Source organism: Urtica dioica, chromosome 5 (assembly GCF_054948205.1).
Source record: "Urtica dioica subsp. dioica isolate 48M chromosome 5, U.dioica_male_clone48M_v1_H2, whole genome shotgun sequence".
NCBI lineage: Eukaryota > Viridiplantae > Streptophyta > Magnoliopsida > Rosales > Urticaceae > Urtica > Urtica dioica.
The window spans coordinates 32577742-32599640 of NC_142760.1; the positions used below are offsets into that span (position 1 = coordinate 32577742).

At 34.6% G+C, this 21899-nt stretch overlaps 1 pseudogene; it reads right to left on the bottom strand.

Annotated features, from left to right (window-relative positions):
• Window positions 1-19960: 19960 nt before the first annotated feature.
• On the bottom strand, window positions 19961-21386 carry LOC149397950 (uncharacterized; annotated as a pseudogene).
• Window positions 21387-21899: the final 513 nt, after the last annotated feature.

Consider the following 21899-nt stretch of genomic DNA (forward strand, 5'->3'; position numbering starts at 1 on the left):
ATGTTTCCTCATAGTACATGCCATATTGCTGAGCAAACCCTTTAGTAACCAAACGAGCTTTGTATCGCTCGATAGTACGATCGCACTTAGTTTTGATCTTGTAGACCTAACGAGAACAAATAACACATACCTATTTTGTACAACGCATAGAGTTCTTCAGCCATTCTCTGCTGCCGAAGAGGGTCAAGAACAACCTCTTTATAGGAAAAGCGCTCAGAGAGTTTGTATATAGAAGTCAAGAAGGAAGCAAAAGAGGTGGAATATGCGGAGTAAACAAAATCAGGTAGCTGAGTGGACGTACGGGTTCGTTGAGGGAAATGAGGTGGAGGGGGAGGCGCTGAATCCACAGTCGTTGAAGCTTCATCCTGGGAGGCAATAGGAGCAGGGGGAGTATCGATAAGCTGAGTGTGATCATCTGCAGGGTTAGAAGTATCGGCCGTACAAGACTCAAAGGGATCAATGCGAATGAGATCGGACTTATGCAAATTTGGAGTATTCGAGGAAATAGAGTAAAAGCGAATATGTTCAAGAAACACAACATGACGAGAGACATAAAACTTTTGACTAACTAGATCATAACAACGATATCCCTTTTGACCTTCACCATAACCAAGAAATACACAAAGAGCAGATCAAGACGTAAGTTTACTACATTCACCATGAGGCCGGAGAACAAAACAAGAAGAACCAAAAACTCTCGAGAAAGTATAATCAGGAGCATGACCACGAACTTTTTTTGAAGGGAGACAAGCCTGCAAAGATGGATGAAGGAATTTTGTTTATGGAGTGAACGAAAGTAAGAACAACTCCCCCCTCCCCCCAAAATTCACTAGGAACACGCGCATACAAGAGGATAGAGCAGGCTGTTTCAGCGATGTGTCTATGTTTTCTTTCAGCTACACCATTTTGTTGTGGTGTATCGGTACAAGAGATTTGATGGAAAGTACCATTAGAAGCTAGCAAATAAGATAAAAGACTAGACGTATATATACTACCCAAATCACACCGAAAACAAATAATGACAACATTATGTTGAATTTTAACGAAAGCACGAACTATATGATAAATGCCAAGAAAATCATAACGATGTTTCATAAGATACACCCAACAAAAACGAGTAGAATCATCAATGAAAGAGACATAGTACTGAGACCTACCCTTTGTAGGAATAGGCAAGGGTCCCCAAACATCAGAATGAACTAAATCAATAGGTGCGGGAGAAACATAGACACACTTAGGAAATGGTAAAGCAGAAAACTTGGCTAACTTACAACCACAATAATCCGAAATATCATGAGTCTGCAAATTTCCTAATGCTCCAGTGGATGCTATGTACTTTGAACGAGAACCAGAAACATGTCCAAGACGAGAATGCCATAAATAAAAACTAGAAGTGAAGGACTCAAACGAAAAGAGGACAAGACAACACTAGAAGCTGCAACATCAGGAACTATCAGCTCATCTAAGATGTAAAGTCCCCCATTCCTATGGTTTGTCCTAATCACCTTCTCGGAATGAGGATCCTACACATAACAACCATAACGAGAAAATGAAACTAAGAAGCCAGAATCACACAATTGACCAACTGAGGCAAGATTCAATGTAAGTTTTGGAATATATTAAACATCGGAAAAAGACATTTTTGAGGTGCAAATGGAACCAATTCTTACTAATGGCATAGGAGTACCATCAGCATGACAGATATAGAAGGAGCAGGTTGTATGGACGAAAAAGATTTAGAGTCGGGTGACATATGATGTGAGGGTACAAAGTCAAGAACTCATACGGATGAGGATGTACCTGATGCGTTCCCAGGGTAAAACCTATGTGGGAGGGAGCTGACATGGCATGTGGCAGCGAGGCAAGGATCGCGTGGGTCGGGGTTCCGGTCTTGATCGTTGAGGTGAACTGGTCGGATTCATTGCAGCAGTTCATCATCATCGACGTTGTCGCCCATTACCCCCAATGATCTTTGAATCATATCAAAAGGATTTTTCTTGTCGGCGACGTCGCTTTCGATGTCTCGTAAATTCAGCTTCATGTTATAGCTGCAAAAAATGAGTTCCTCCAATCTCTTGTACGCCAGTCGATTCGTTGCTTAGTGTGGACAAGTGCGAACGTGCTCCAATTTCTCTCACACGGCGATGAGGATGCGGTCTGAGACAAGATACTCATTGCCAATTTTCTCAAAGTGGGGGTTTTGATTCCGAACATGGCCCATCATTCTCCTACAAAAATGATCAAACTCCGTAAAATATTAAGCTATGAAATATTACTACTTCGATTCAAAGATGTAGTTCTTATGGAAGCCATCTTCGTTTTCCCCCCCACTGCGGTTTTGATACTGAACATTCCTCTCACGTCACGGAATGCCAGAAGTTCGTTTCCAATGATGTCGCATTCATCATTCGAAAATAGCCGCTCAAACACTTCTGTAACCACAGTAAGATGCTCGGGTCGATGACGATCTCCGGAACAATCAAAGACACCAATTATACATTATACAAAGACATTCGCAACAAATAAATGAAATGAAATATTATCTGCTTGGTGTAACAGATGGAAAGTTGTCTCGTCCATCTCTCAAATGCAATGTCCACCACCTATTGCTTGTTCAGGATGCTTTCCAACTTATTTTTCATTAAGTCAAAGACGTGATAAAGCAAGCCAATAGTCGGAACTACTTCAGTATCAACGAGACGCAACGCTGAGTACATACACTCAAACACGTTGCACACACCATCAATATGGAGTCAAAAGTTGTTGTCCAACACTTTTGACTCCACAAATTGCTCAGCTGCAGTTTGACGAAAGGAAGATCGGTCCCACCAATCCGAAGTAAACATCTTCTTCAACCTAGATGCTCTGCAAACTTGTTAAAGACTAAGTAGTTTGTGGCAAATCTTGTCAGACTTGGACGGATTAGCTCCCATTTTCCTTCTTCTATCATCTTTGAGATGACTATGATGTGGTTGTCGATAAACTTTGTCACTTCTCTACAACTCTTAACAGCTTCGGCGACAGTTGCTCATTTTCCCATGTCCTCAAGCATCAAGTCAATATAATGTGTTGCACATAGAGTCCAATAAAGATTGTAGCGCAGAGCAAGTTTTAGTCCAGCTTTCTTGTAAGTCAAACCATTATCAGTGACAAATTCAACAACATTATGTGCTCCGACTTCTTTAACCACCGCAGACATAATCTTATAGATGTATGTATAGTTCTTTATCTCGTCTGATGCATCAATAGACTTCAAAATCACATTCATGCTCAAACGCGTCAGTCCCGTCCATCCGTACATTATGGTGCATCCATATTGCTTCCACGTTTTCCTTTGCTGGTCGATGTACTGTTAGGAATATTGCCCACTAGAAGATGATTATTACTAAATAAGATAAGAAGTTACATTATTTGCATCATATGATTAGTGGGTTGAGGTCTGATAAAATTCAGAATCAATAACAACTACCATCCATAGTCTCTGTATCAAACTGAATCGCATGCTGGGCATTCGAGATCTCAGGCGGTGAACTAAAACTTGGTCGATGACTGATATGCGCTTGGAAAGCCTTATCTAAAGTCATATATATCGAACATGAGTGAGGGTTGATCACTCAGTGGGAGCATTATATACTTACAGAAGGTGTACGACCTGGACATGCTTTGGTTTGGATAGATGTGTTGTTTAAAGACCGTTACGATGCACTAGCCGAGGCCGCTTATGATGGTCACATTAACGTTTGATCTAATATCCTAAAGTAATCATGGACTTCTAGATCATGTTACCAGCTTCTTTGACTCACCACATTAAAGGCTAGTAAGACGCTGATCAAATAGGTGTCTTGGGAAGTCGGGATATGATTGTAGAAGAAAGTATTTTACGAATACGGTATCCAGCTTTCCTGAAAGAAGAAAAATATTCTCTCACCTAAGGGTTGATTCCAGAACCGATATATTGTGCACACTTCTGAAGTTGGCTCGTTCTTCGACATCGTCAGTCGAATAACTCCCAGCACCTGCCTGTCGAGGAGGTTCCAATCTGCCTCGTCCATCTTTTTTGGTTTCTTGCTCAGCGGTTGATGAAGCTTTCTCCCGTACAGATATTCCTCGATCTGCATTCTCCAGAACGCATAGTCCGACCCGTCGAACATCCCGATCCCGTGCACCGTACCTTCTTCGCCTCCCATCGTCTTCTACGCCGCTTCTTCTCCACAAGCTACACTCTGTTTCAATAATTTCTTTATGATGTGGAAGATCATATGGTTGAATCTTTCGCTGGGGAAATAACGATGCTTAGGGCTTATATGTAACGAGAAAGGTACGGAACAAATTGACCTATCTCGATACGGGTAGAAACTGGAGGGTCATGATCACGTACGGACTAAATCAATGGACACTCATTATGATGAGTATATATAATTCTAGTATTAAAGAAGGGTTCAGTCTTGGATCATACGGTGGAGTATTGAAAGAGACTAGACAATTCGACATGAAAAGAGAAATGAATATTTTGTCTTTTATCGAGATTGTTAAGCTTCTACTACTAGATCGATCGTCCCCGATTCGGCTTCAATAAAGGCGGATAATGACGTTAATATAATAATATTTTTTATTATTATAATCTCACTTGCTGTAATAGTAATTGACAACATTAATTCCAAAAAGGGTATTTTGGGAATTATATAAATATTTATGGCAATGTTGTTTATTTGTTGCTAGATCAAGTAAATAAACTTTATATTAATTGTTGGAGAAGTAAATATGTGTTAAATGGGTTTAAAGCTATTGGGCCTTTAAAAAGCAATAATTTGGGCCTCTCTACCTTGGTATAAGTGATTTTTGTACTGGCTGTACAACCAGTATTTTTTTTTTTCTGTTTTTCTGTTCCTAAATTAAAGGAGAAAATATATGATATATGATTGTCCTATATTCTCTACTAATATTTAGGCTAAATATTAGAAGAATATTTAGGAAAATATTTAGCATAATATATTTTCCTAAATTTTCTCAACAACAAAAAATTTATACTGTTGTATAAAATAAAATCCTAGATACTGATCTGACGGATGAGATAAAAAATATGATTCACTTGTTGAGATCCAAGGGCTGAGATTTAATCCACTAGTGTGAACACAACAAAATGAAATAATATTTTTTAGAATATTCTGGAATATTCTATAAGATTCCTTTTTGAACTGCTATAAATAGATGGCTGATGAGAAGAAAAATTTAACGTAGCACTAACTGATAAAAACGGCAAAAACCTCTTCTTTGTGGCCATGTGCTTTTGCTTCCTTCTCCCCTCAGAATTGCTTCAGTTCCATTCTTAAAAATAAGAGAGAAAGATCGGAAACACCCTGTTTCCAAATCTAGTGAGATATAACGTTGCTCACTCATTTATCTTATCTTCCTCGGAGATTACGCTTCGGAAGACTTTGGTGTCATCACATCGAGTCCTTGAAGGAGGAGTTCCAGATCTGATCGTGAGGAGGCTTGTACATTCAAGACGAAGATGGATTGTGAAAGCTTTCGGTTCGTAAGCCAAAAACTGTAAGTTTTCTTAAACTCGTCTTTCTTATCGGTTGCTTGACATATTGCTTGCTCTCATTAAATAACGTAGATCTAGATCTTGTATAAATAGCCATGTTTTAATTAGCTCTTATTAGCGTAATTTTATTGCTTCAGCTGCATCATGGTTGTTTTCTGGTGTCGTTTAATCGAGTGAATCACCAACATGTACTTCTTCACAGACAAGACCTCGTCTCTCAAGTACAGTTGGACACTACAATACTTCTCAAATTAAAACCACTACTTCAAATTCAAAAGGCTTACCAACTATCATGGCTTCACTGATCATGTGTCGGAAGTGAGGCGACTTCACTTTGTTTGCTGGGATGTTTCGTGAATAACGTAGCTGCTAATGGCTCGTCCTAATCGTTGCTTCAATTTGGGATTCTTCATCTAGAGAATAGTTGGTTGTCGCCCAATATCATGGCCGAAAGTGAGGAGGTTGTGGTGCAGTCCCGGAACCCCACTCAAGGCCAGATCTCCAAACATGTCTATTGTCGGCTTCTCTTAAGAGCCTGCAACATATCATGTTCGTATTGTTGGTCGAGGTCAAACTGTTCATGAGTAGGACCGAAGCGTCCGGCCAAGTACTCATCATTTGTTTCATCAAGAACAGACTTGTTTTTCTTCTTCTGAACAGTCACCGCCACTAACGCTAACATCTCGTTTCTACTTCTGGACGACAACTCGGATATTTCTTCATATTTTCTTCAGAATGTTTCCACTTAAGTGAAACTTAATCCGTGTGACCCCCACCCCTCGTTACATGCCCACAATAATTGCACGTCAAGTGGTTCGGATTGTTTGCAGCTCGTGTGCAATGCTTACGAACTCCTTCGTTGCTCATATTTTAATATTGCATTCAAAATTTTAATGAATTTCATTTCAATATTTGAATCAATTTCAATTCAACATTTCAATTAATTTCCATTCAAAATCTAACAATTTCAATTCAAACGCCTCTAACAAATTCATTTCAATTCAAAATCTAACAATTTCATTTCAATTCAAAATCTAACAATTACAATTCAAAATCTAACAATTTTATTTCAATTCAAAATCTAACAATTGCAATTCAAAATCTAATTTTCATTTCAATTCAAAATCTAACAATTTCATTTCAATTCAAAATCTAACAATTTCAATTCAACCCAAAATCTAACAATTTCACTTTAAACTCTAACAACTTCATTTCAATTCAAAATCTAACAATTTCATTTCAATTCAAACACTTTCAATTCAATTCAAAATATATCAATTCCGATTCAAAATCTAAGTATATGTAATTTAAAGATATAAGTTTACTTAAAATACATAAATAAATAGTTGAAAATCTGATTTTTGAGTCGTTGGAAAAAGTGGCGGTTTGCCAAAAAAGTTGATGGTTCGTCGAAAAAATTGGTGGTTCGCGAAAAGTCCTCAAATAAATCTAAAAGAATATATATGATAGACCGTTATAATACAAAAAACATTAATGAGTTCGTCCGAAATTAGTCGATCGAGGAAGAAAGTCGTCGAAAATCACCAGAAGTGGTTGTCTTCAACACAGGGTCCGAAAACTGGTAAGATTTGTTCATTTCATCCGAAATTCTTCGCCTATTGTCGAAAGTTGTTTCATTATTCTCTTTATAGACGATGAAAACAACCGGCTATATACCATGGAAATGACATGTCATTGTCGTCGATATTCGAAAGACATAAAAACGACAAACGACGTATATGTTTTCTTTGGCCGTCTGTTGATCGAAAATGACATTGTAGGTGATTGTCGGAGAAAATTGCGGACATTTTAATCCTTGAGTTAAACAAATTCAATATTATTAATTGTTTTTTTTATGTAGACAAAGTGCCTTTAATAGCTAGCGTTTAAAAAAAAAAAAATCTAAAATCGGTCATAAAAATGATAGTGTGTCAACTTGCACATAGAATACGAAAGGAAATCAAGATATGATGATAGAATTTGTCGAGGCACGGTTTACTTTCATTAGTTTATGACACATAATGAATACTTTTACAACAACAATTTTTTTACATTTATATCATTTTACTTTTCTACTTTCATTCACCACACCTATTATGTATGCATGTCCAAAAATAATTATAATCAGGCAATAATTACCTCCATGTCACTACTACAAATTTGGTTTTCTGATGCGCATGACTATCAGGTGCGACTTGTCGCATCTAAATGACTTTCGGTGTGACTAGTCGCACCGGAATGTCAACCCGAAGTGTACAAAATTTCGCTAAAATTATTTTTGTTTTTTGACAAAATCTATCCGGTGCGACACAGTCGCACCTGATAGTTTTAAATTTTAAGCGGGCCAATTCTCCCCCTCATTTTTCATTCCGGATTGACGTGGCATTCTGGGTTAATTTTTATTTTTTTTAGAAATTATCAGATGCGACTAGTCGCACCTGATAAATTATCAGGTGCGACTAGTCGCACCTATTAGATCTTACGGGTGCGACAAAGTCGCACCTGATAAGTTAGGTTTTCTATAAAATAAAATCGTCTGAACTTCGTCTTCCTCATTTCATCACTCCGCCGATTTAAAAAAAAAACTCTCTCTCTCTGCAACTGCGCCGCTTCTCTCTCTCTCTGTAACCTCCGCCGCGCTCCGCCCTTTCCACCCCGCCGCCGTTTCTCTCTCTCTCTCTGCCTCATCTGCCTCACCAGGAAAAGAGGAAAAAAAAAACAGAGCTTTCGCTCCTCCGCCAAGCCCCGCGCGCGCCACCATCGCCTCTCCTTCATCTTCTCTTCCCCTTCTTGCTTGCGCTCGGCCAGCAGCTCCTCCACCAAGCTGCGCGCGCGCCACCAGCCACAAGGAGAGGATCGGGACCTCCGCCGCGCTCCGCCGCCGCCAGCAGCTCCTCCACCAAACCGGTATTTCTCTCTCTCCCGCTCACAGAATTCGCTCCCTCTCTGCCTCGCTCTCTCTCTTAGTGTTTCTCTCCCTCTCTCACAGCCTCGATCGTCGTCCCGTGCCTCCGGACCTCGCCGTGCGCTCAGCCCCGGCCCCGCTGCCGAGTTATTGTCCTCCGAGTCCCAGCCACCGAGCCGTTGTCCCTCCGAACCTCTGCCGACCCTTGTTCCCGCGGCCTTCCAATAGCCGGAACCTGCCCTGTTCGGCCGAGCCCAGTTCTTCTCCGACGCAGGACCGCTATCCTTGTCTCCGGCGTGACCTTCCTTCTCCGAGAGTCCCGGCCAGGTTAGTATTTTTTTTTTCTGTTTAAGTATTATTAGTTTATACATTGTATGTAAATATATATTGTATAGATTTTATTGTATATTGTATATGTGTAATTAGTATATTGTATATTGTATGTTTAGTTTATATTTGTTAGGTATTAATTTGTATATGGTGTTAAGTTATTTTAATTAGATTAAGTTTATATGTGTTAGGAATTAATTTGTATATATATGTGTAGCTTAATTAGTATTAATTTGATAATTTACATGTTTATTAATTTTGTTAAGTTTAATAATCCCATTAGTTTAGGTTAAAAGTTTAAATTGATTGTAACTTGTATTAATATGATACCTTCAATTGTTTAATATGATTAGTTTAGGTTAAAATTAAGTTTTCATTGTTTTTTGACATGTTTTTGATATAGTTTGTGATATAGTATAGGTTAGTGTTTAGTTTAAATTTGTTTTGTTTTAATTAGTTTTGATCTATTATAATTTATCAATTAGGAATTGTAATTAGTCTAATAATTACATGAATACGTTGTTTAGTTTAAAATTATTCAATGAAATTAAAATTGTAATTGTAACATGCTACTTTGAAATTGATTAGTAATTGTAATTGATAATGTCACATGTTTAATAATTTGATTAGTTTAAGTTAAAACTAAGTTTTATTTGTGTTTTGTGACATGTTTTGATGTTTTGTGACATGTTTAGTATAAAATGAAGTTTAGGTTAAAATTAAGTTAATCAATTCGTGATTAGTTTTAGTTTACTTAACATGAAATGAAATTGTAACTTTAAATAAGAAAAATAGTTTGTGAAATGTTTTGATAGTTTGTGATATTTTATTTATTTGGCTTTAATTTTAATTTGTATATGGTGTGATTGACAGTGATACAAATCAATAAATTGTAATGGGTATAGAGATGCATTTATAAATTAAAACAGTATTGACGTCTTCTTTTTCTAAAAGTAAAAAAGTTGACATGTTATCTAAACTGCTAGAAATATGTGATGTCCCACTAAAAATAAAGTTGAAATAATTTTAACTAAAGCTAAACTAAAAGAAATGAAAATGGGCTTTATATAAAGTGTTTGGTCAAGTGTCAAAAAATACCACCACTACCCTTGGTAGTAGCTCTTCGTTATTGTGTTTTGTGACATGTTTTGATGTTTTGTGATATGTTTAGTATAAAATGAAATTTAGGTTAAAATTAAGTTAATGAATTTGTGATTAGTTTTAGTTTATTTAACATGAAATGAAATTGTAACTTTAAATAAGAAAAATAGTTTGTGAAATATTTTGATAGTTTGTGATTTGTGTATTTGGCTTTAATTTGTATATGGTGTGATTGGCAGTGATACAAATCAATAAATTGTAATGGGTAGAGATGCATTTATAAATGAAAACAGTATTGACGTCTTCTTTTTCTAAAAGTAAAAAAGTTGACATGTTATCTAAACTGCTAGAAATATGTGATGTCCCACTAAAAATAAAGTTGAAATAATTTTAACTAAAGCTAAACTAAAAGAAATGAAAATGGGCTTTATATAAAGTGTTTGGTCAAGTGTCAAAAAATACCACCACTACCCTTGGTAGTAGCTCTTCGTTATTATCCGTACTATTCTCTGTGAAATAAAAATTTAAACTTTGTCGACGGCAACATCATGACGAGAAAGATAATTTTTTAAAAAGATATATATATATATATATATATATATATATATATATATATATATATATATTTTAATATATGAGAATGAGTTAGTTAAAGAGAAGCTGTGGAACATATGAGTCTCAAGGAACCTACATAGACAGATTTTTATATATTAAAAGATGAACACCCACACGTTTTTGTGGTGTAATATATATACTAATTTATAATTATAATCATATTAATAATCATGATCACGTTATTTATGAATTTATTTGTAAAATTTGTTCATGAATATGAGATAATACAATTTCAGCTGTGTTTGGTAAATAACATAGAAATTGTTACGTAGTTTGCTGGTGGATTTTATGAGGTTTCAATAAGATATTCTAATTTGTTGAATTTTACATCCTCGGTTATATTTTATTGAGGTTTCAAAAAGATATTTTAGTTTATTCAATTTTACATCCTCGGTTATATTTTATTATTTTGTTATTATGTCTTGTTTCAAATTGATACTTCATATTTTCATATTTGTTTAGATACTTCTCATGAAAATGCAATCTTCATATTTCTTTTGGACACTTTTCGAACAAAAATGCCCCTAAAATTCAAATAACCTCTCTTTATCTCTCATTTCAAACCCTCTTTATCTCTCTCTCCCTATTCATCACAAGTCTTGTCACTTTCGGTGATCGAGCTCATCGCTGAGCTCGTGGAATTTCGCATCGTTTTTAGAAATTTGGGTCTGTGTTCAGCTTTGATTTCGGGGGTTTCGCATCGTTTTTGGGAAGGTTCCATAGTTAGAGTTTCTAAAAAATCTTGGAATAATCCGATGAATCTCATCGGAGCTCATTAGATTTCACCGGAATCCGATGAAATCCGATGGTGTGTGTTCAGCTTCGATTTTGGGGGTTTTCCATAATATTTCTAAAAAAGCTTGAAAAATCTGATGAATCTCATCAGATTTTTCCGATGACCTTCAACCCAAAATCTCCCCCAAAATCCGAAGAAATCGGCCAAAATTCGATGTAATCCGATGCGTTATATATATATATATATATATATATATATATATATATATATATATATATATATATATATATATATATATATATATGGACTTTCAGTGGCATTTTTGTCCGAAAAGTGTCCAAAAGTCCAATTTCGGATATTATTAAACTAATGAGTTTAGTCTTGATATATCGATAATTTTTAGTTCTACCAAATAAAATTTCTCTTTTGATTTGCCTTTATATGATTTTGAAAAAAAATCTCTAAATTTTTCTAAAGAATTTTGTAGTCTAAATAGTATTAATAAGATGGTCCGAGTGGGTCTTAACATTAATTGTTTTCCCATCATGGGGAATCAATGCTACATTGATCTGTGCATGAAATTAACAAAAACCATAATTCACCACATACGCCTCTCTCTCTCTCTCTCTCTCTCTCTCTCTCTCTCTCTCTCTCTCTCTCTCATAAATGTGTATAATTAAACTCTTTTTGGGATCTGGTACTTCATTGGTGTTTTGTCATGCTCCTTTTCACATGACTTCTTTTTCTTTGAACGAACCCACCGCATAATCACCCATGTAGAATTTGATTTTTCAAGATACGTATAAAGTTTTGAGATCATGTTATATCATAATTTTATTGGCATCTTTGTAACATATACAAAATTTGTGTTCACAATTGCTATTTAATGTACATGTTTTGCTCTAGAGTATAAATAAAACAAATCAAATTTAGTACTTGAAAAAACAATTTCGTCAAATATAGCGCTTTGAAGTAAGATTCAAACATTTTGCTATCATGGTTAAACATATTCAATATTATTAATGGTTTCTTTATATGTAGAAAAAGTGTGTTTAATAGCTAGCGCTCAAAATCCGTCACAAAAATAAGCTTTTTGACTTTTTTACCCACTAAATCTCAGTATTATTTTTAAAAAAATTAAAAATAAGAAATGATCGAGTATCACAATTTGCAGGTAATATACGAATGGAAATCAAGACATGATGATAGACTTGGTAAACACGCATAATATTACTTTTATTTGTTTACGAACACATAAGGAATCCTTTTAAAACAGCAATTATTAACATTTATATCGTTTTCCTCTTCCACTTTCATTCACCAGACCTATTATGTGTGCATGTCCAATAATTATAAGCTCTATTAGTCCATTTATAATTTAAAAGTTGACATTGTTAACACTCAACGTTTTCTAAATCTTAAGTAAATAATCATTATATAGATGTAAATCTTAGATAAATATCTAGTTTCAATTATTAAATCACGTAATATTTATGACTGTTTACTTAAAATTTACGAAACGTTATTGTATATAACAATTTCAAATGTTTTAATTGACAATAATTTACCTAAGTTTTAGATATTATAATCAGGCAATAATTCCACCCATGTGAGTTTTGCAAAAATTGATTGTGATGAGATGCATTTATAAATTAAAGCAGTACTCGATGCCTTCTTTTCTAAAAGTAAAAAGGTTGACATGTTAAATCCATGCAAACAGTTGTAGATATACGTGATGTCCCAACAAAAGAAAGTTAAAATTATATTAACAAAACTAAACTAAAAGAAATGAATATGACCCTAATAAATAGTGTTTGGATAGTGTGTGTTGTACTAGCTCTCCCACATGATCCGTATTCTTCATGAAATAAAAATTTAAAAATTATTCAACTGCATGAAGAGAAGGATAATATATATATATATATATATATATATATATATATATATATATATTAGTATATATTTTTATTATATTTGAGAATGAGTTAGTTAAAGAGAAAACTGTGGAACATATGAGTTGAGCCGTCTTCTCGGCCAGCTTCACTGCGGAGTCCTTCATAGTCTTTGTAGATCATCATCTTGTTTTTGTGTCTCTAGTCTTATCACTTCAAATAAGAAAAAAACTAGTTTGTCTGATGAAAATAGATAGTATGGTTGAGGAGATGTAAGATTAATGTTGGCACAACAAAGATTGTTATAAGTAATTCCTACCACTTGATATGTAGGGCTATAATCACTGTAATTATTTTTTATTCAGTTCAACTACTCGATGTCGACTCTGTTTATTCACTTTAATATTTCAGATTTTTAATTGGAAATGTTGAGTTTCTATATGTCACAATCCCTCTCCTGTCTTCATCAAGCTCAATAATGAATCTACTTTAGGTATATTATTGCTGAACCAGAAATGAAATTATACAGTGAAATGCAAATTGTTTGGTAATAAGCTTAATGAAAGCGTGTACGTTTTCCATTAAAAATAACATAAAAGCTGTCGTCAATAATTTATAGGTTTTGTTCTCGCCTGATATCCAGAGGTCTTGATTTTTATCGGATTGTTTACTCATCTCAACAAGTTATTGATAACAGTCTTTGTCATATTAAACAGTTTTTTTCATCGTAAACTCTCTAGCCACCACGAGGTCCGATGAAGCTTCCCATGATCGGACCCTCTGAGTGCTGCTCCGAGTTGACATCATTGAGAAACACGTTTCTGAAACTCGAAGCGGAGACTGAGAAGTTGAATATCTCGCTGATGTTCTTCTCAGGCATCAGAAGGCTGGTATTGGCGTAAGTACTATCTATGTTTATTATTTAATTATTTATTCTTTCTTGCGATTTGTTATACATGAACATGAACGAAGCTAGGAAGGGCTAATGTGCAAAATATAATTCATAGGGGGCTAATTTATAAATTATTAAGGTAAAAAAATGTAAAATTTTATTAAAAATAGGCAGAAAGCGCAAAATATTTTTTTTAAAGAGAGGCTACAGCTTTCCCTGGCTGGGAGTAGCTTCGTCCTTGCATGCGAATCTTAGTTTGGGGTACGCATTACCCACAAACTCCCTTTAAGTAGATGGTATATTGATTTCATTCACTAAGCTAAAGTAAGGCATCTATTAAAGTATTTAACTTGTGGATCAAATGAAACAAAATATATCTGGCAGGACATGTCCGCTATGATAACTTGGTCACAGTTAAATTTCTATGTTAAAATTAATAATGACCATTTTCGAAATTAAACATATGTCTATCATATCTTTTCATAAAATCTAATAAGTGCATAATGATCTAAACTTAAATTTTTAAGAAAATTAACTTGAAATGTCAACATTATTATTTAGTCAGCATTTCACATATGTTTGAAATACAATCACTTGAATCTCGTGTGGCATAATTAATTTTTATTAGTTTTTATTTTATAGTTCATCATCCTTTTAAAATTAGTCCAAATTTAATTTTATTACAAAATTAGTTCACCAAGTCTGCAGTAATTGAAAGAGTAAATTAAATTAACTCTTCTCCAACGCTAACTCTTTTCTTATGCACCTCTCGCGCAACCATAATAAATCAAATTAATTGTAAGAGAAAATTAAATTAACTAGATTAATTACGTAGTATTAAATTAACTTCGCATTAAATTAAATTGACTGAAAGAGTAGATTAAATTAACTCTTCTCCGCGCGCCCATGCTCGTCACCGTTGCCGCCATCGCCGTCACTATCGTTGATGACTCCGAGTTCCATGTTGAGAAAGCCGTCGGCTAGTTCATCGAGAGCCACCGTGATGAAAGAAATGTAGTTAATAAGGATATAATGGTACATTTGAAATTATATGGGTTATTTATTTAATAAAATCAAATTTGGACTAGAACCTTAATATGAGGTATTAGAAAAGCTAGTTGCAAGTTTTTTTTTATTTGTATATCGTTAATTTCTGTTATAATAGTCATTTTCTATAATTAACAAAACATTGACTATTTATCAAACTTTAAGTTATGTCCCACTAAAAATAAAGTTGAAATAAATTTAACTAAAGCTAAACTAAAATAAATGAATATGGGCTTTATATAAAGTGTTTTGTCAAGTGTCAAAAAATACCACCACTACCCTTGGTAGTAGCTCTTCATTATTATCCGTACTATTCTTTGTGAAATAAAAATTTAAACTTTGTCGACGGCAACTTCATGACGAGAAAGATAAATTTTTTAAAAAAGATATATATATATATATATATATATATATATATATATATATATTAATATATGAGAATGAGTTAATTAAAGAGAAGCTGTGGAACATATGAGTCTCAAGGAACCTACATAGACAGATTTTTATATATTCTCAAGGAACCTACATAGACAGATTTTTATATATTAAAAGATGAACACCCACACGTTTTTGTGGTGTAATATATTAATTTATAATTATAATCATATTAATAATCATGATCACATTATTCATGAATTTATTTGTACAATTTGCTCATGAATATGAAATAATACAATTCCAGCTGTGTTTGGTAAATAACATAGAAATTGTTATGTAGTTTGCTGGTGGTTTTTATGAGGTTTCAATAAGATATTCTAATTTGTTGAATTTTACATCCTCAGTTATATTTTATTGAGGTTTCAAAAAGATATTTTAGTTTGTTGAATTTTACATCCTCGGTTATATTTTATTATTTTGTTATTATGTCTTGTTTGAAATTGATACTTCATATTTTCATTTTTGTTTAAATACTTCTCATGAAAATTTTGAAATGCAATCTTCATATTTCTTTTAGACACTTTTCGAACAAAAATGCACCTAAAATTCAAATAACCCCTCTTCATCTCTCATAGTTTTTAAGAGGTTTCAATAAGATATTCTAATTTGTTGAATTTTACATCGTCGGTTATATTTTATTGAGGTTTCAAAAAGATATTTCAGTTTGTTGAATTTTACATCCTCGGTTATATTTTATTATTTTGCTATTATTTCTTGTTTCAAATTGATTCTTTATATTTTTATTTTTGTTTAAATATTTCTCATGAAATTTGTGAAATGCAATCTTCATATTTTTTGTGGACACTTTTCGCACAAAAATGCCCCTAAAATTCAAATAACTCATCTTCCTCTCTCATTTGAAACCCTCTTTATCTCTCTCTTCCTCTTCATCACATGTCTTGTCACCTTCGAATTGGTAGCGCTAGGATTAGAACTTACGGTGATCGATCTCATCGCAGAGCTCGTGGAGTTTCGCATCGGTTTTAGGAATTTGGGTCTGTGTTCAGCTTCGATTTTGGGGGTTTCACATCGTTTTTTGGAAGGTTCCATAATTAGAGTTTCTAAAAAAAACTTGGAAAAATCCGATGAATCTCATCGGAGATCATTAGATTTCGCCGGAATCTGAGGTTTCCGATGGTGTGTGTTCAGCTTTGATTTTGGGGGTTTCGCATTGTTTTTGGGAAGGTTCCATAATAAGATTTTCTAAAAAAGCTTGGAAAAATCCGATGAATCTCATCGGATTTTTCCGATGACATTCAACCCAAAATATCCGCCAAAAATTCGATGCAATATGATAAAATCCGATGTTATATATATATATATATATATATATATATATATATATATATATATATATATATGGACTTTCAGTGGCATTTTTGTCCGAAAAGTGTCCAAAAATCTAATTTCGAATATTATTAAACTAATGGGTCTAGTCTTGATATTTTCATAGTTTTTAGGTCTATCAAATGAAATTTCTCTTTTGATTTGCCTTTATATGATTTTGAAAAAAAATCTCTAAATTTTTCTAAAGAATTTTGTATAGTCTAAATAGTAGTAATAAGATGGTCCGAGTGGGTCTTAACATTTATTGTTTTCCCATCATGGGGAATCAATGCTACATTGATCTGTCCATGAAATTAACAAAACCATTATAATTCACCACACACGCCTCTCTCTCTCTCTCTCTCTCTCTCTCTCTCTCTCTCTCTCTCTCTCTCTCTCTCATAAATGTGTATAATTAAACTCTTCTTTGGGATCTGATACTTCATTGCTGTTTTGTCATGCTCCTTTTTCACATGACTGCTTTTTCTTTGAACGAATCCACTGCATAATCACCCATATAGGATTTGATTTTTCAAGCTACGCATAAAGTTTTGAGATCATGTTATATCATAATTTTATTGGCATCTTTGTAACATATACAAAATTTGTGTTCACAATTGCTATTTAATGTACATGTTTTGCTCATAGAGTATAAATAAAACAAATCAAATTTAGTACTTGAAAAAACAATTTCGTCAAATATAGCGCTTTGAAGTAAGGCTCAAACATTTTCCTATCATGGTTAAACATACTCAATATTATTAATGGTTTCTTTATATGTAGAAAAAGTGTCTTTAATAGCTAGCGCTCAAAATCCGTCACAAAATAAGCTTTTTGACTTTTTTACCCACTAAAATATCAGTATTATTTTAAAAAAATTAAAAATAAGTAATGATCGAGTATCACAATTTGTAGGTAATATACGTATGGAAATCAAGACTTGATTATAGACTTGGTAAACACGCATGATATTACTTTTATTTGTTTACGAACACATAAGGAATCCTTTTATAACAGCAATTATTAACATTTATATCATTTTCATTCACCAGACCTATTATGTGTGCATGTCCAATAATTCTAAGCTCTATTAGTCCATTTACAATTTAAAAGTTGACATTGTTAATAGCCAAGCCAACGTTTCGTAAATCTTAAGTAAATAATCACTTTCTTATATATATATATATATATATATATATATATATATGACGTAAATCTTAGATAAATATACACTTTCAATTAATAAATCACGTAATATTTATGGTTGTTCACCTAAAATTTACAAAACATTGTCTATATAACAATTTTAATCGTTTTAATTGACAATAATTTACCTAATTTTTAGAAATTATAATCAGGCAATAATTCCACCAATGTGAGTTTTGCAAAAATTGATTGTGATGGGATGCATTTATAAATTAAAGCAGTACTCGATGACTTCTTTTCTAAAGTAAATAAGGTTGACATATTAAATCTATGCAAACATTTGTAGATATACGTGATGTCCCAAAAAAAAGAAAGTTAAAATTATATTAACAAAAGCTAAACTAAAAGAAATGAATATGACCTTAATAAATAGTGTTTGGATAGTGTGGGTACTAGCTCTCCCAAATGATCCGTATTCTTCATGAAATAAAAATTTAAAAATTATTCAACTGCATGACGAGAAAGATAAATTATATATATATATATATATATATATATATATATATATATATATATATATATTAGTATATATTTTTATTATATTTGAGAATGAGTTAGTTAAAGAGAAGCTGTGGAACATATGAGTTGAGCCGTCTTCTCGGCCGGCTTTGTTGGAAGGAAGTTTTTGGTAGGTGGAGAAGGTGTTTAAATATTTTGGGTGTTTAGCAAAGAGGTTTGGAAATTTGGAGGTTTGAGTAAAAACTAGAGAGATAGCGAATTTCTTTGTAGAAAGGAGAACTTTTTATTTTAGCTTGATGGAAACTCAAGTACATCATCACTATTTATACTAGTGGCATTCCAAAATCAATGGATAGTATTTTGCCACCACAAACTTAATCTAATGGCTAGAAATAATTCTCTAGAGTTTTCTCACATTTCCTATCCTATCCTTATCTTATAGAGTAGTCTATGGATTTCTCTAGAATAGGCTTCTAGAATATGAACCTACTCCAACACATATTCGGGCTTAAAACTTCTAAGGCCCAAAACTAATAAACTCAAAAATCAATTTATTATTTTAAACCCCCTCCCCCCCCCCCCCCCCCCCCCCCCCCCCCCCCCCTAAACTTGATTTTGCTACTCCAAGCATACTTTTCAACTTCACAAAGTCTTCGCGCTTGAGTGGTTTGGTGAAGATATCGGCTGCTTGATCATGTGTCTTCACATACTCCAACTGCACCTCGTTGTTGGCAACACACTCTCTAATATAGGTGATAGCGTGTGTCAATATGCTTACTTCGATCATGGAAGACTGGGTTCTTCGCCAAAGCTATTGCTGACTTGTTGTCCACGAAGATCTTAGTTGGCTCCTCTTGCGAAAAACTCAACTCCTTCAATAAATTTCGTAGCCAAATTGCGTGACAGACACAAGAAGTGGCAGCTACGTACTCCACCTCGCATGCGGAAAGAGTGATAATTGGTTGCTTCTTCGACATCCATGTATAAAGGCTATGTCTCCAATGTAGAACACGAATCCACTTGTGCTTTTTCGATCATCTATGTCTCCACCTCAGTCGCTATCGCTATATCCGAGAAGCTTGTAATTGTTAGAAACAGAGTAGTACAAGCCAAAGTTTGTCGTACCTTTGATATAGCGAAGAATCCTCTTTGCCGCCTTAAAATGAGTAGTAGTTGGATGCTCCATGTGTCGATTGACGACTCCGACTCCATACAAGATGTCAGGCCTCGTACACGTCAAGTATCGCAGGCTTCCAACCAAACTCTTGAAGAGTGTTGGATCCACTTTTTCTCCTTTCTCGTGGTTTGACAACTTGATTCCACATTCCATTGGCGTGCTGACTGAGTTTAAGTCATCCATCTTGAACTTCTTGAGCACCTCTTTGGCATAACCTACATCGCCGAGGTAGTAAGACATGAATCCAATGTCAGTCATCTCAAAATCCTTCGTCATCTCTTTCTTGAATTACTCGAACATGATTGGATTGCTCCCTGTGAAGATCAAGTTGTCTACATACAAGCATACAATCAATATATCATCATTTTGAATGTTGAGGATGAAAATTCAATTTCTTGACATCGGCACCTTTGCAATGCAGTTGATTGCATGGTCTCTTATAGAAAGGTGATTATCTTTTAATCGAATATCATAACCTTTCTCTACGAGTTATCATATGCTCAAGATGTTGCTCTTCATGTTTCACACATAATAAACGTTGGAAATGAATTGGTGATCGCCATTCTTCAATCGGTTGAGAATGTTTCCTTTACCTTTCACCGCCACCTTTGATTCATCTCCGAAAGCAATGTTCCCCTTCACTGATTCATCAAGCGCCATGAACATGCTTCTTTGCCCGCACATGTCTTGCTCGTACCACTGTTGAGATACCATTGTGTATCTCCACACCTTTGATTGTCCTTGTGAGCCAACAGTTACGTCGCGTCTTCTTGAGTTCTTTCTTCAACGTAGTTGGCCTTCTCTTCAACTTTTTTGCTGCGTGGAGCTCTATATTCGGAAGCATAATGCCCAAACTTCTCGCAGTTGTAACATTTAATTCGTGACTTGTCGTACCTTGGTTTTGTGGCTCCTCTCCCACGACCTCTTGACGAGCTTTCTCCTATTTGGTTGTTGGTGTCGTCATTGGGCCTCCAATCTCATCCTCGTCCTCGTCCTCGACTGTTACCTCTCCTTTGTTGGCCTCCACCTTGATCTTCATTTGTCGAATCGACTCGTGTCTTGAGAGCTTGCTCCACGATATCTTTCTTCTTCTTTTTCTTTTCTTCATAAGCTTGGAGCGACCCGAGGAGTTGCTCCATTGTCATGACCTCCAAGTCCCTCGTCTCTTCGATGGCAGTGACGATATGCTCGAACTTCGAATCCATGGATCTAAGAACCTTCTCCATGATTCTCACATCGTCTAACTTCTCACCAATTCTTTTGAGGTTATTGGTATAACCGTCAAAACTCTTGAGAAGTAATCGGAGACGAGTTCACCTTCTCCTATGTGCAAGGCTTCAAACTCTCCTCTTAAAGTTTGAAGACGTACCTTCTTGACTTGATCCGCTCCCTTGTATGAAGTTCGAAGCTTCTCCCAAGCTTCTTTGGCCGACTTTACTCCTGAGACCTTCTCAAACGTGTCTTCATCTAACCCTTGATAGATGAGACAAAGAGCCTTCTTGTCTCTCTTCTTTGAGTCTCTCAAACTATCCTTTTGAGTTTGTGATATACTACCTTCATTCTCCGAGTCGGCGTGGCCTTTCTAAACTATTTCCCACACGTCGTGTGCACCAAGGACAGCCACCATTCTAAGACTCCAGTTGTCGTAGTTGCTCTTTGTGAGCATAGGGACTTGGAAGGGAACACCGGTATTCACCATCTTTAGGAGGATCTTATAGCTCTGATACCACTTTGTTGGAAGGAAGTTTTGGGTAGGTGGAGAAAGTGTTTAAATATTTTGGGTGTTTAGAGAAGAGGTTTGGAAATTTGGAGTTTGAGTAAAAATTAGAGAGAGAGATAATTTCTTTGTAGAAAGAAGAACTTTTTATTTTAACTTGATGGAAACTCGAGTACATCATCCCTATTTATACTAGTGGCATTCCTAAATCAATGGATAAGATTTTGCCACCACAAACTTAATCTAATGGCTAGAAATAAATCTCTAGAGTTTTCTTCACATTTCCTATCTTATCTTTATCTTTTAGAGTAGTCTACGGATTTCTCTAGAATAGGCTTCTAGAATATGGACCTACTACAATACATATTTGGGCTTAAAACTCGTAATGCCCAAAACTAATAAACTCAAAATTAATTTATTATTTCAACAGGCTTCACCGCGGAGTCCTTCATAGTCTTTGTAGATCATCATCTTGTTTTTGTGTCTCTAGTCTTATCACTTCAAATAAGA